At 35.7% G+C, this 9,620-nt stretch overlaps 1 pseudogene; it reads left to right on the plus strand.

Moving 5' to 3' along the window:
- The window catches only part of LOC136801619 (dynein axonemal intermediate chain 3-like), an 87,479-nt pseudogene extending 83,951 nt beyond the window's left edge, over window positions 1-3,528 (plus strand).
- Window positions 3,529-9,620: the final 6,092 nt, after the last annotated feature.

Below are 9,620 nucleotides of genomic sequence, written 5' to 3' on the forward strand. Positions count from 1 at the left end.
AATCGCCCCTAATTTTCGATTTTTGACGTACAAATTTCTATCCAACAAAGACAAATGAAATTTTTCAGGGAAGATTTAAAATTTGATTTTTTACTCTTGCTGAAAATTATACATTTGTATGTTCATTTAAAATGACTGTATAACAATTTGGCTGACTTCCGTCAATTTTTCACTGTTCGCAAATTTTGATAGTTGAATTTTCCGGTAGTATGCATTTATCATTCCCGAATGTTTCTTTGTTTTTACGTACAGGAGTCACGAACCGTTTTTAACGCAAAATGTTTCGCCCGTTCCAATAATCACTGTTTCACCATTCCAAATGTCACGTGAGTTAGTTTGATCTTGTTAGGATAGGAATTACCTTTATTAGTAGTAATCCTTTAAATGTATTATGTGCCATGGAAAATCAAATGTAACATTTGAAATCAAAATTTTTACTTCCGGTGAATTTTTTTTTTACAGACACATTATTAACCGGACATAGACAAAACCCTAAGGACTCACATTGCGATATGCTACACCCCCTACCAATTAGCGAGTTTATGGATTTTCACTGTGGAGGACGGTGAAGTGACCCGCAGTTCTGACCCACAAAATTCCAGGGCAAAGTGCTTGCTACCGTCGTCCTCAGTTGATCAAGATCTAGACAAATCAGAAACTAACCGTCTCCGTCGCAGAAAAACACCCGCATATAAACTCGTCATTATATCGCTACGGGTGTTGAACGAATGTTTGTTTGACGTTAAATTCTGTTTTCTTTTCAGCCAAACAACAATTACTAGCAGCTGGTGATGAAGTAGGAACACTTCACGTCATGGAAGTTCCTTGGAATTTGCGATATGCTACCACCAATGAGGTGCCAACTACATTATTTTGATCGCCTATAATTCTTCTCAGTACAAGAGGAACCGCAGATTTAGACAATTGGCATTTGCACTTGCTTGAAAAGGCAATAATGCGAAGCTACCATCTGTTAAATTATGATTGAAACTCTCTTAAGTCCACCCGTGATACAGGGTTGTACTGTGATACAGGGTTGTACTGTGATACAGGGAGGTTATGTGATACATGAATATAGACCGATTCCGTATGACGTCATTTTCACTCACGATCAGCCCTTTACCTACTAAATGATAGAAAGAATATGTACAGGATGATTTAGTAACACCTTGATAGCTCAACGTCTTCAAATATTTCCCGTTTGGACCTGCGCAAAGTTTTTTGTATGTTTTTATTTCGTGGGTGAAATTTTGTGTCAGTTAGGAACAGGCAGCTTACTTGAGGTTTGCTTGAAAATAGTTTCTAACTGGATTTTGCCGAAATTGGTCTATATTGTATGTGTATATAGGGTTGTACTCTGGCACATAGGTATACTTTGATACTGCGATACTGCAATACAGGGGTGTGCTATGATTCAGGGGTATTGTACTGTTATGCAGGGGTGTGTTATGATACAGGGGTATTGTACTGTGATACAGGGGTGTCCTATGATACAGTGGTATTGTACTGTGATACAGGTATTTTGTACTGTTATACAGGGGTGGGTTATGATACAGGGGTGTTGTTCTGCGATGCAGGGGTGTGTTATGATACAGGGGTATTGTACTGTGATACAGGGGTGTCCTATGATACAGGGGTATTGTACTGTGATACAGGTATTTTGTACTGTTATACAGGGGTGGGTTATGATACAGGGGGTGTTGTTCTGCGATACAGGGGTGTGTTATGATACAGGGGCATTGTACTGTGATACAGGGGTGTCCTATGATACAGGGGTGTGCTATGATACAGGGATATTGTTCTGTGATACAGGGGTGTGTTATGATACAGGGATATTGTACATAAGAAGTAATAACAACGATGACTAATATTTTAAAACACCCCTTCTCACAGACCCGGTGGGATTATATCAGCCAGTGGGGTGTAAAATAACGATGGGGGATTGATATTTTCATGTTTTTTATGGCTGGGGAATTGAATTCCATTGTTTTCTAGCCAGAAAATTCAGAAGGGATGGAAAAATACCACAATAATTAGCAGTAAGGATTTGCATATCTAAATATTTTCAGTGGGGACAAAAATTAGAGTATAATTTCCTACTGGGAATGATTTTTTTCCAGTGGGAAGGGTTCCCAGTGGGTCTGTGAGAAAGACGTGTTTTAAGTTGCTGGCCATGGAATGGTGAATCAGCTTATATAGATGCAGCTGAGTCGTTGTCTTCCCCAGGGGTCACTGGTGTAAGGTAGCAGAACAACAACAGGAACGATAACCAGTTTAAATAATAAGTAATGAATTTCTGATTGAAGATACGAGTTTTGATTTTTGTTTTAAAAGATATAAGGGATTGGCATTGTTTCATCTCTAAGGGTAAGTACTTTGATACATTGTGTAACATGTGTATTGAAAGACTTGTTTAATTTTAAAGCTTCTTTTTCTTTATTTAGCTCCATGCATTTGAACATTATTTGGACAGAGAAGCAAGTCGCCTTGAATTATTGGATAAAACACGTGGTCAAAACTCGCTCCCAACCTCCATCAAAGTGGATTCAAAAGCAGTGAGTTTGAGAGCCTCTTTCCTAGATCTTCTGTGAAAATATAAAGAAGAACATGTATGAAAAAAAACAGCCGTAAAACATTAGAAATAACCGCCAAGCTAAAAGACAAAAACTTTGACATTGGTTACATAGCTGGTTTGCACATTTAAAATCTATTTAGTTGTAAACAGGGCTATAATAGGAATGATAGCCGAGTGGTGGCAAGTAGTCTAAGAGTCATTGCCACAATCCAGGGAACCCGGTTTGGGTTCCGGCACCATCCAGTATAAAGTAGCGAGTTTATGTATCTGTGACGGAGACGGTAAGGTTCTAATTTGACTAGATCCTGACTGACTGAGGATGACGATAAATCAGCACTTTTACCGTCCTCGCAGGTCAAGAAAGCGGGTTGTTCCAAATCGCTTCAGTCACTCTGCCGTCCTCAAAAGTGCAAATAAATACATAGACTCGCTACTGTAAATCCCTTTACCAATTAGCTGTGACGTATGAACTTTTATCCTTTTTTCCTCATAGGGACATGTCCAAGAAACTGAAGAGGAATGGGATACGAGATCAAAAGCTGTGAGTTTTCATTATTTTATTACACTTGAATTTCCATAATTCGAAAAAATAAGTCTTGGTTTATATATAATACAGTAATTTCTCATGGAAAATTGGCCATATGATATTATTGCCATATAATATATGATATTATGACCAAATACCAAACTTTAGGGAACTCGGGGGTACAAATTGGATAAAAACGAAAATAAATCTTTTCATAGCAATATGCTGAATATCTTGAGATGGAGAAAAAGCTTTTGACCGAAATGGGATTGCTGGTTGAATCTATGGAGTAAAGAAAGAGACAAAGTGAAAGAGAAGAAGAAATTTATGTAAATATTCACAAATTGTTGATACATAATTTAACTTGTTGATATGTTGTATGGATCAAGGTAACTCGACTTTCTAAATTGCATTTATTGATCGTTTTTGGTTCTAAATTTCTTTTATTGATCGTTTTTGGTTCTGATGGACACCACTTAACTACTTCGTGTCATATTATATGGAGTTTTTGAATTGAAATATGTTTTGGTTGTGTTTCTTCATAAAACTTTGGAATTATTGGAATATAATGGATGTTCTATTCGATTCTATTGGATGTTCTATACGAAACTTTAGGATTTATTGGAGGATAATGGATGTTGTTTTCGAATTTTTTTCATCCGAACATTCCTACTTTGAAAAGAGAAGATTGATTTTAATGGTTTGATTTTATTGCGATGTTTGGACGTTGAATCTCAACCAAGCACCACCGTAAATACTATTCCAGAAAGTTTTCTCATCTTAAAACAATCAATGATGGATCCTCTGTATTCACCAGAAATGACAACGACGAAAAGAGACTTGTGAAACCATTTCAAACAGGGTCAACGATACTTATTCTTTCATTTTTTTATCAAATGCTTAAAGCTATTAGCAGATGATTTTTGATATTTGGCTTATTTAGAGATACCTTTTATGGTCCAAAGCTGAGATATTTGACTTTGAATTTTCAAATTTTTACTTGAAAACAATAGAGATTCAACTCATTTTTAGAGATTTCAAAGTCAAATATCTCAGCTTTGGAAAATAATTGGATCCAAAGATTTAGTTGTGTCTCACTGGACCATAAAAGGTATTTCTAAGCTAAATATAGTAATATTCAGCCAAATATGAAAATTCATCTGATAACCCAAAGAACTTTGACCAGATTTCTGGATAATCTAACAAGGATGATTTGATTTGCTGTGTATAAAAATAGATGTATATTTATTCTTTCAACCAAATAATATATTTTTCACAACAATTCAATTAATTAATCTTTGCATCAACCTTAGACCTCACCCAAAAGAATAACGAGTTTATGTGTTTGCACTTTTGAGGACGGTAGAGTGACTGAAGCGATTTGGAATAACCCGCAGTTCTGACCTTGCAAAACCGAGGACGGTAGAAGTGCTGATTTGCCGTCATCCTCAGTTGGTCAGGATCTAGTTAAATTAGAACCTTACCGTCTCCGTTGCAGAAAAACACACATACATAAGCCCAAAGAATCTGGTTCCTGAGGACGGTCCTTCAAAATCACACTCTAACATTCAAGTGAAGAAGTAGCACACTTCTTTCAACATTGAAGGATTGCTACAATCAAGGTCGTAATATTTGGGAAAAAGGGAAAATCCCACGAAATCTTATAGCCACAATCGATTTGGGAGCGCTCTAACTTAGGTTGGAAGGGTCTAATAAGGCTCAAAATATAGCCTGGAAGTCTATAAAAACCCTTCTCAAATTGAAATATTCGATAGGCCCAAGAGTGACTTTCTCGTCCGAACTTCAAATTTCGAGAAACGAGGAAATAACCAAATTATCAAAAAAGCTCTAGCTAAATTAATGAAGTTCTTTTTGGTGGTAGGTGGTCACGTTAGTTGTATTGTGAAATTAAGCTTTTCAAGAAACCGTACTGAGACTCGAAGATATACTGTCCAAAAATTGTGTCAAAGAATTTAAATAGCCGAGCCTCGACGAGGATTTCTTTGTTCTTATAAAAAAAAGTGTATTAAAAGCTCAATAAAAATATCCTGGTCATTATTTGCATCCTCAGATTTGGATGCAGGCGATCTAGGAAGACCAGACCGTAAACGATAGGCAAAAACACAATAAACTAGACTGAAATAGTTTACAGTCTGGATATCCAGGCTAAAAAATCCAAGGAGATGTTTTGAATACATTAAGTCAATATCCATGCTTCTTAAGTCACTTGTGATTCCTCGGCCTCATTATTATTCACCTCCATTTTCGATTTTGCTGAAGATCCTTTTGTAACATCCTGATCTTTTGAGTCCTTCGCAGCATGTTCTATATAATGATTATTCAACCATTTCCTAACCTTCTCAGTACTACTCATACGTTTCAGTTCGAACGTTTGTAAATGTTGTTGAAAGGAGTCGTTGATTCTCGGTTGGTTATTAATAAAATCGTATAACTCTTCGTTACCGAATCTTAATTTCTCGGTAACGAGTTTTGTCGGGATAGTTTTCGGGTATGTTTTATTTGGTAACGACGATCTTTTCGTATTTTGTTTACGGCGGCAATATTTTTCACTGTGAGTCACTGTTCGTAAAAGTACGTTCTGTTTCGAATCACAAGGAGCCATCGATTCGTCTCGATTCATCTCTATTTCATCGTTTTTCTCGTTTATTCGTAAAACGAGCGGTTGATCGAATGGTATTTTTGTTGTTTTCTCGTGATGTACTCGAGTACTTTTTCGTTGTATCCTTGCTGGTAGTTCCTGAGACAGAGATGGAAAAATGACTTTCTTTTGTCCATAATCTTTGGTTTTATTGTTGTTAAACGATTGAGCCATGGACGCACTTGCATTTGAATTTTGTTTCATCATTTCAGGGAATCTGAATGAGAGCGTGTGACCATTTTCCATCACCCGTAAACGATGATAACACTTTTTGATGGGCTCCCCTAAATCAATTCGTTTTCAAGTATTCGTTTTTTTTTCTAAATTCGATTGTGGCTCTTCAATTTAGAAAAAACAGGTTGTAATTTCCAACTTCCAACTTCCAAAGTCAAAGACAATCACTAATTTTAATACTTTTAATCAATAAGTAATACCTTTTTGATTGATATAAAATCCATCAAAAAGGTTCAATTCCAAAAAGATGTCCTTTGTTCTCTATCTAGTACTCTGTATTATTTGACCTGTTCAAAAACAAAAATATATTAACTACCAACCAAGAATTTTCTTCAAGTAGAAATCTGAGATTTACAAAATATAGTAGATGCTAATATCATAAAGATTTCCAACTCGTTCATTTCGACACAGTGATCTTGAAGAATCTGATAAAATAATCAGTTATGTAGATATTGTTGTTATATAAGGCTAAAACTTTTTATAAGAACATCTAACATTACCTACTTTTTTTAATATAATTTTAGAGTATAATGTACAGTAAAAATGTATCAACGCTGCTCTGATTTAACAATTTTTACGAGACAATATATTTGGTTATATTGAAAATCGTCAGGTTATCATTAAACGTACTTTTACAGTAGGTCAAAAAGTTGACTTTTAAAGTTTTGAATTTCAATTCTTATAAAAAACTAAAGATTAAAAATATCATCTTCTAATTTTTCTGTAAAGAAATTTTTCGATATATTTAATTGTTTTGAGATTTCTCGATAATTATTTTGATCATTAAGGGTGATGGTTTGTTTACGAAAGACAGCATGACGTAATCATTATATAACCATGACAACGGAAAAAGCTATTCAAAAAATTCTTGAAAATAGATATTTTAGTATAATTTAGTAGTAATTTAGACAATGCTATCGTCCGTTAGAGGGTTTAGTAAATGCGGGAAAAATATATGCGCAGAGTTTACAGCCATCACGGCGGTTTAAGGGGAAATTATTGGTGGTAGAGTCTGGAACAAACAACGTAACACTATAAACACCACTGCTTACTCTGTCCCAGGCCGTTTTCAAATTTTTCCCGCCTCTTAAACTTTTCCCTTTTTAGTGATCTTTTGTAGACAATAGGATGGTAGTTATTCCGCTTTTCTCACTGACCGGTGAGAGTATTCATACCGAGAAGATTGAGAAGAAAAAGTCACTTCACGCTCAATTCCCAAAAGGTCAGGCTCTAATAAAATCTCGGATGTTTTTATAAAAGTGTGGTATATTTTCAACGGGGAGGGGTTCTTTTGCAATGATGAGAATAAAAGCATTTTTAAAGGGTTTCTTTTCTTGGGTATATTACGTCCTTTCAGGGATGGTGACCGTGGTCCTTTTTATTAGAACAAGGAAGCTGAAATAGGCCTAAATAAGAACAATAAGGCTCGAAAACATTTAAAAAGAGAACAACTTTATAAGAACAATGAAGCCAAAAATGATTAAAATAAGAACAAGACGACTTAAAGTCGAAAATTTCGCATAATACTTGAACATCAACGACGAAGACGCGTGAAACGTGACTCCTGCAGCATTATGCATTTTGAATGAAGCGTTACACAAAATATACACAATGTATTGTACACACAGGTCATAGATGTCATAGATACCCTGTTTTTTTATGAAAAATCTCAATCCATTAAAAAAAAGATTCCTTAAAAAAATTAGAGAAAGAATTCTATTCTATTTTGCACATAGGTCCAGGAATAATAACGAGATATAATGATTTTAAAATAGAAAGAAAGTGCTGATTCTGCAAAAATAGGCGTTCTAACGATTTTTATAACGGCTGATATAAACATATTGAACAATATATTTTTCTGAAAGCCCGTGATCAGGGCTCCATGATGAGCATGTCGTTGTTCCAATTTATTGCTCTTACAAAAAATGCTGACGTCATCAAAATCGTCATTTTTTGGACTTTAGAGGTCATATCTTGGGACCACGTGGTCCAAATTTCAAAAGTGACCCCATTTTTTTCATCTACTCATCAAGAGGGTGTTCCCTGTCTAGTTATTTTTGACATTTGAAAATCATTAAAAATCAGTTATCAAGGGTCCCCCCTTGATTAATTGTAGAAAAAAGTACCATGCTCGCCATTATGGATTTGAGGGTGTTCCCATCTTCTTGGGGGTAGGGCTTTTTTTTTGGTGAATCCTGACATGTTCCTGGACCCCTGTGCAATATTTAATCTCTACACAATTTTTGTCTGGGGTAGTTATGTAATTCTACCTGACTATATGTTCACTGTATTTCACAAGGAAAGTATTTCCTTTTTAAAAGTCCAGAGTAGGCTTGAGCTGAGGTGAAATTTTTTTTTAAGTGAATATCTTGCATATAATATAGAAATGGATTCAGAATGGCCCAATCAGCTGCGATGTTAGTTATTTTCCCTCAAAAATACAAGACAAGTAATTTTCCTTTAAAAATACAGAAATCAGATGTTAGTTATTTTCCTTCGAAAATACAAGACTGAGATGAAGAATGAAGGAAGGGAAAGTGGTGAATTTCTCCATGATTATACCCTAACCCCGCCCCCCCCTGCAGGGAATTCTACAAAGTTTCAGGCTATAATTTTTTGGGTGCTGGCAGGCATTATGGATGGAAAGATCCATGTCAAATTTCAAGCTCATACCTTTCCTGGTTAGCTCACAAGTCGGCTATTACAAGAATACTAACCTACTAAACAAAATCTTTCAATTCAGAATAATTCAGAGAACTGCATTATACTTGAGAAAAATAATTTAAAATTTTTTTGAAAACAAAGAAGAAAAAATGAACTGTTCATTCTTTAATGCCAGAAACCTCATTTTGTGCTTTGAAGGAACTTGTGATAAAGACTTCTTTCACTAGCGCAAAGTTTATATCAATTGTGACTTTTGATCCCCCGGACAGCAGGTCTAACCCCCCCTGCTTCGGACAAGCATCAGTTGATCCCATCAAGAGCAAGTTTACCCCCCCCCCCAGGACAAGGCAAATTTTGTAGATTTTTCACTACTCTCCCCTCCAGACACTATATCCTCCACCCCCATGTACAGACATCTTCTGGAAGAGCCCATTAAAGGCAAAAAGCAGTTGAGCACACTCATTTTTTTTATAAGCATACGGTAAATTCCGGCTGAAGCTCACTATGCTTAAGTAAAGCTCAATTTTGAGACTCGAATTATGCTTAACCCTATGCTTGGTAAAAAAATTATGTAAGTTTAGATAGTGTACATTCTTATTCAGAGACCAAACCCTCCCCAATATCTTGCCGATTATCCCGTGAAAAATATATAGGGGAAAGATGCGGAATGGGAATCTTATACAAACAACGTACCATGGTTCAAAATGAAAATCCTAATTAGCAAAAGATGTATCAAGATTGGTGAAGTTTGATTGAAGCTCGATTAGTTTGATGTGGGGGGCGTACGGTATTTCGGAATTGCGGAAATCGACCCTTTTTTCTTCGGAATTTCAGAAATCGGGGAAAATTCCTTCGGTATTTCGGAATTCTGAAATTCTTTCGGTATCGGAAATCCATGAATTTTTGCTTCGAAATTTCGGTATTATAAAGTTTTTATCCCCCTTTTTCGGAATTCATACATG

The sequence above is a fragment of the Clytia hemisphaerica genome, unplaced genomic scaffold (assembly GCF_902728285.1).
Source record: "Clytia hemisphaerica strain Z4C2 unplaced genomic scaffold, Clytia hemisphaerica genome assembly, whole genome shotgun sequence".
NCBI lineage: Eukaryota > Metazoa > Cnidaria > Hydrozoa > Leptothecata > Clytiidae > Clytia > Clytia hemisphaerica.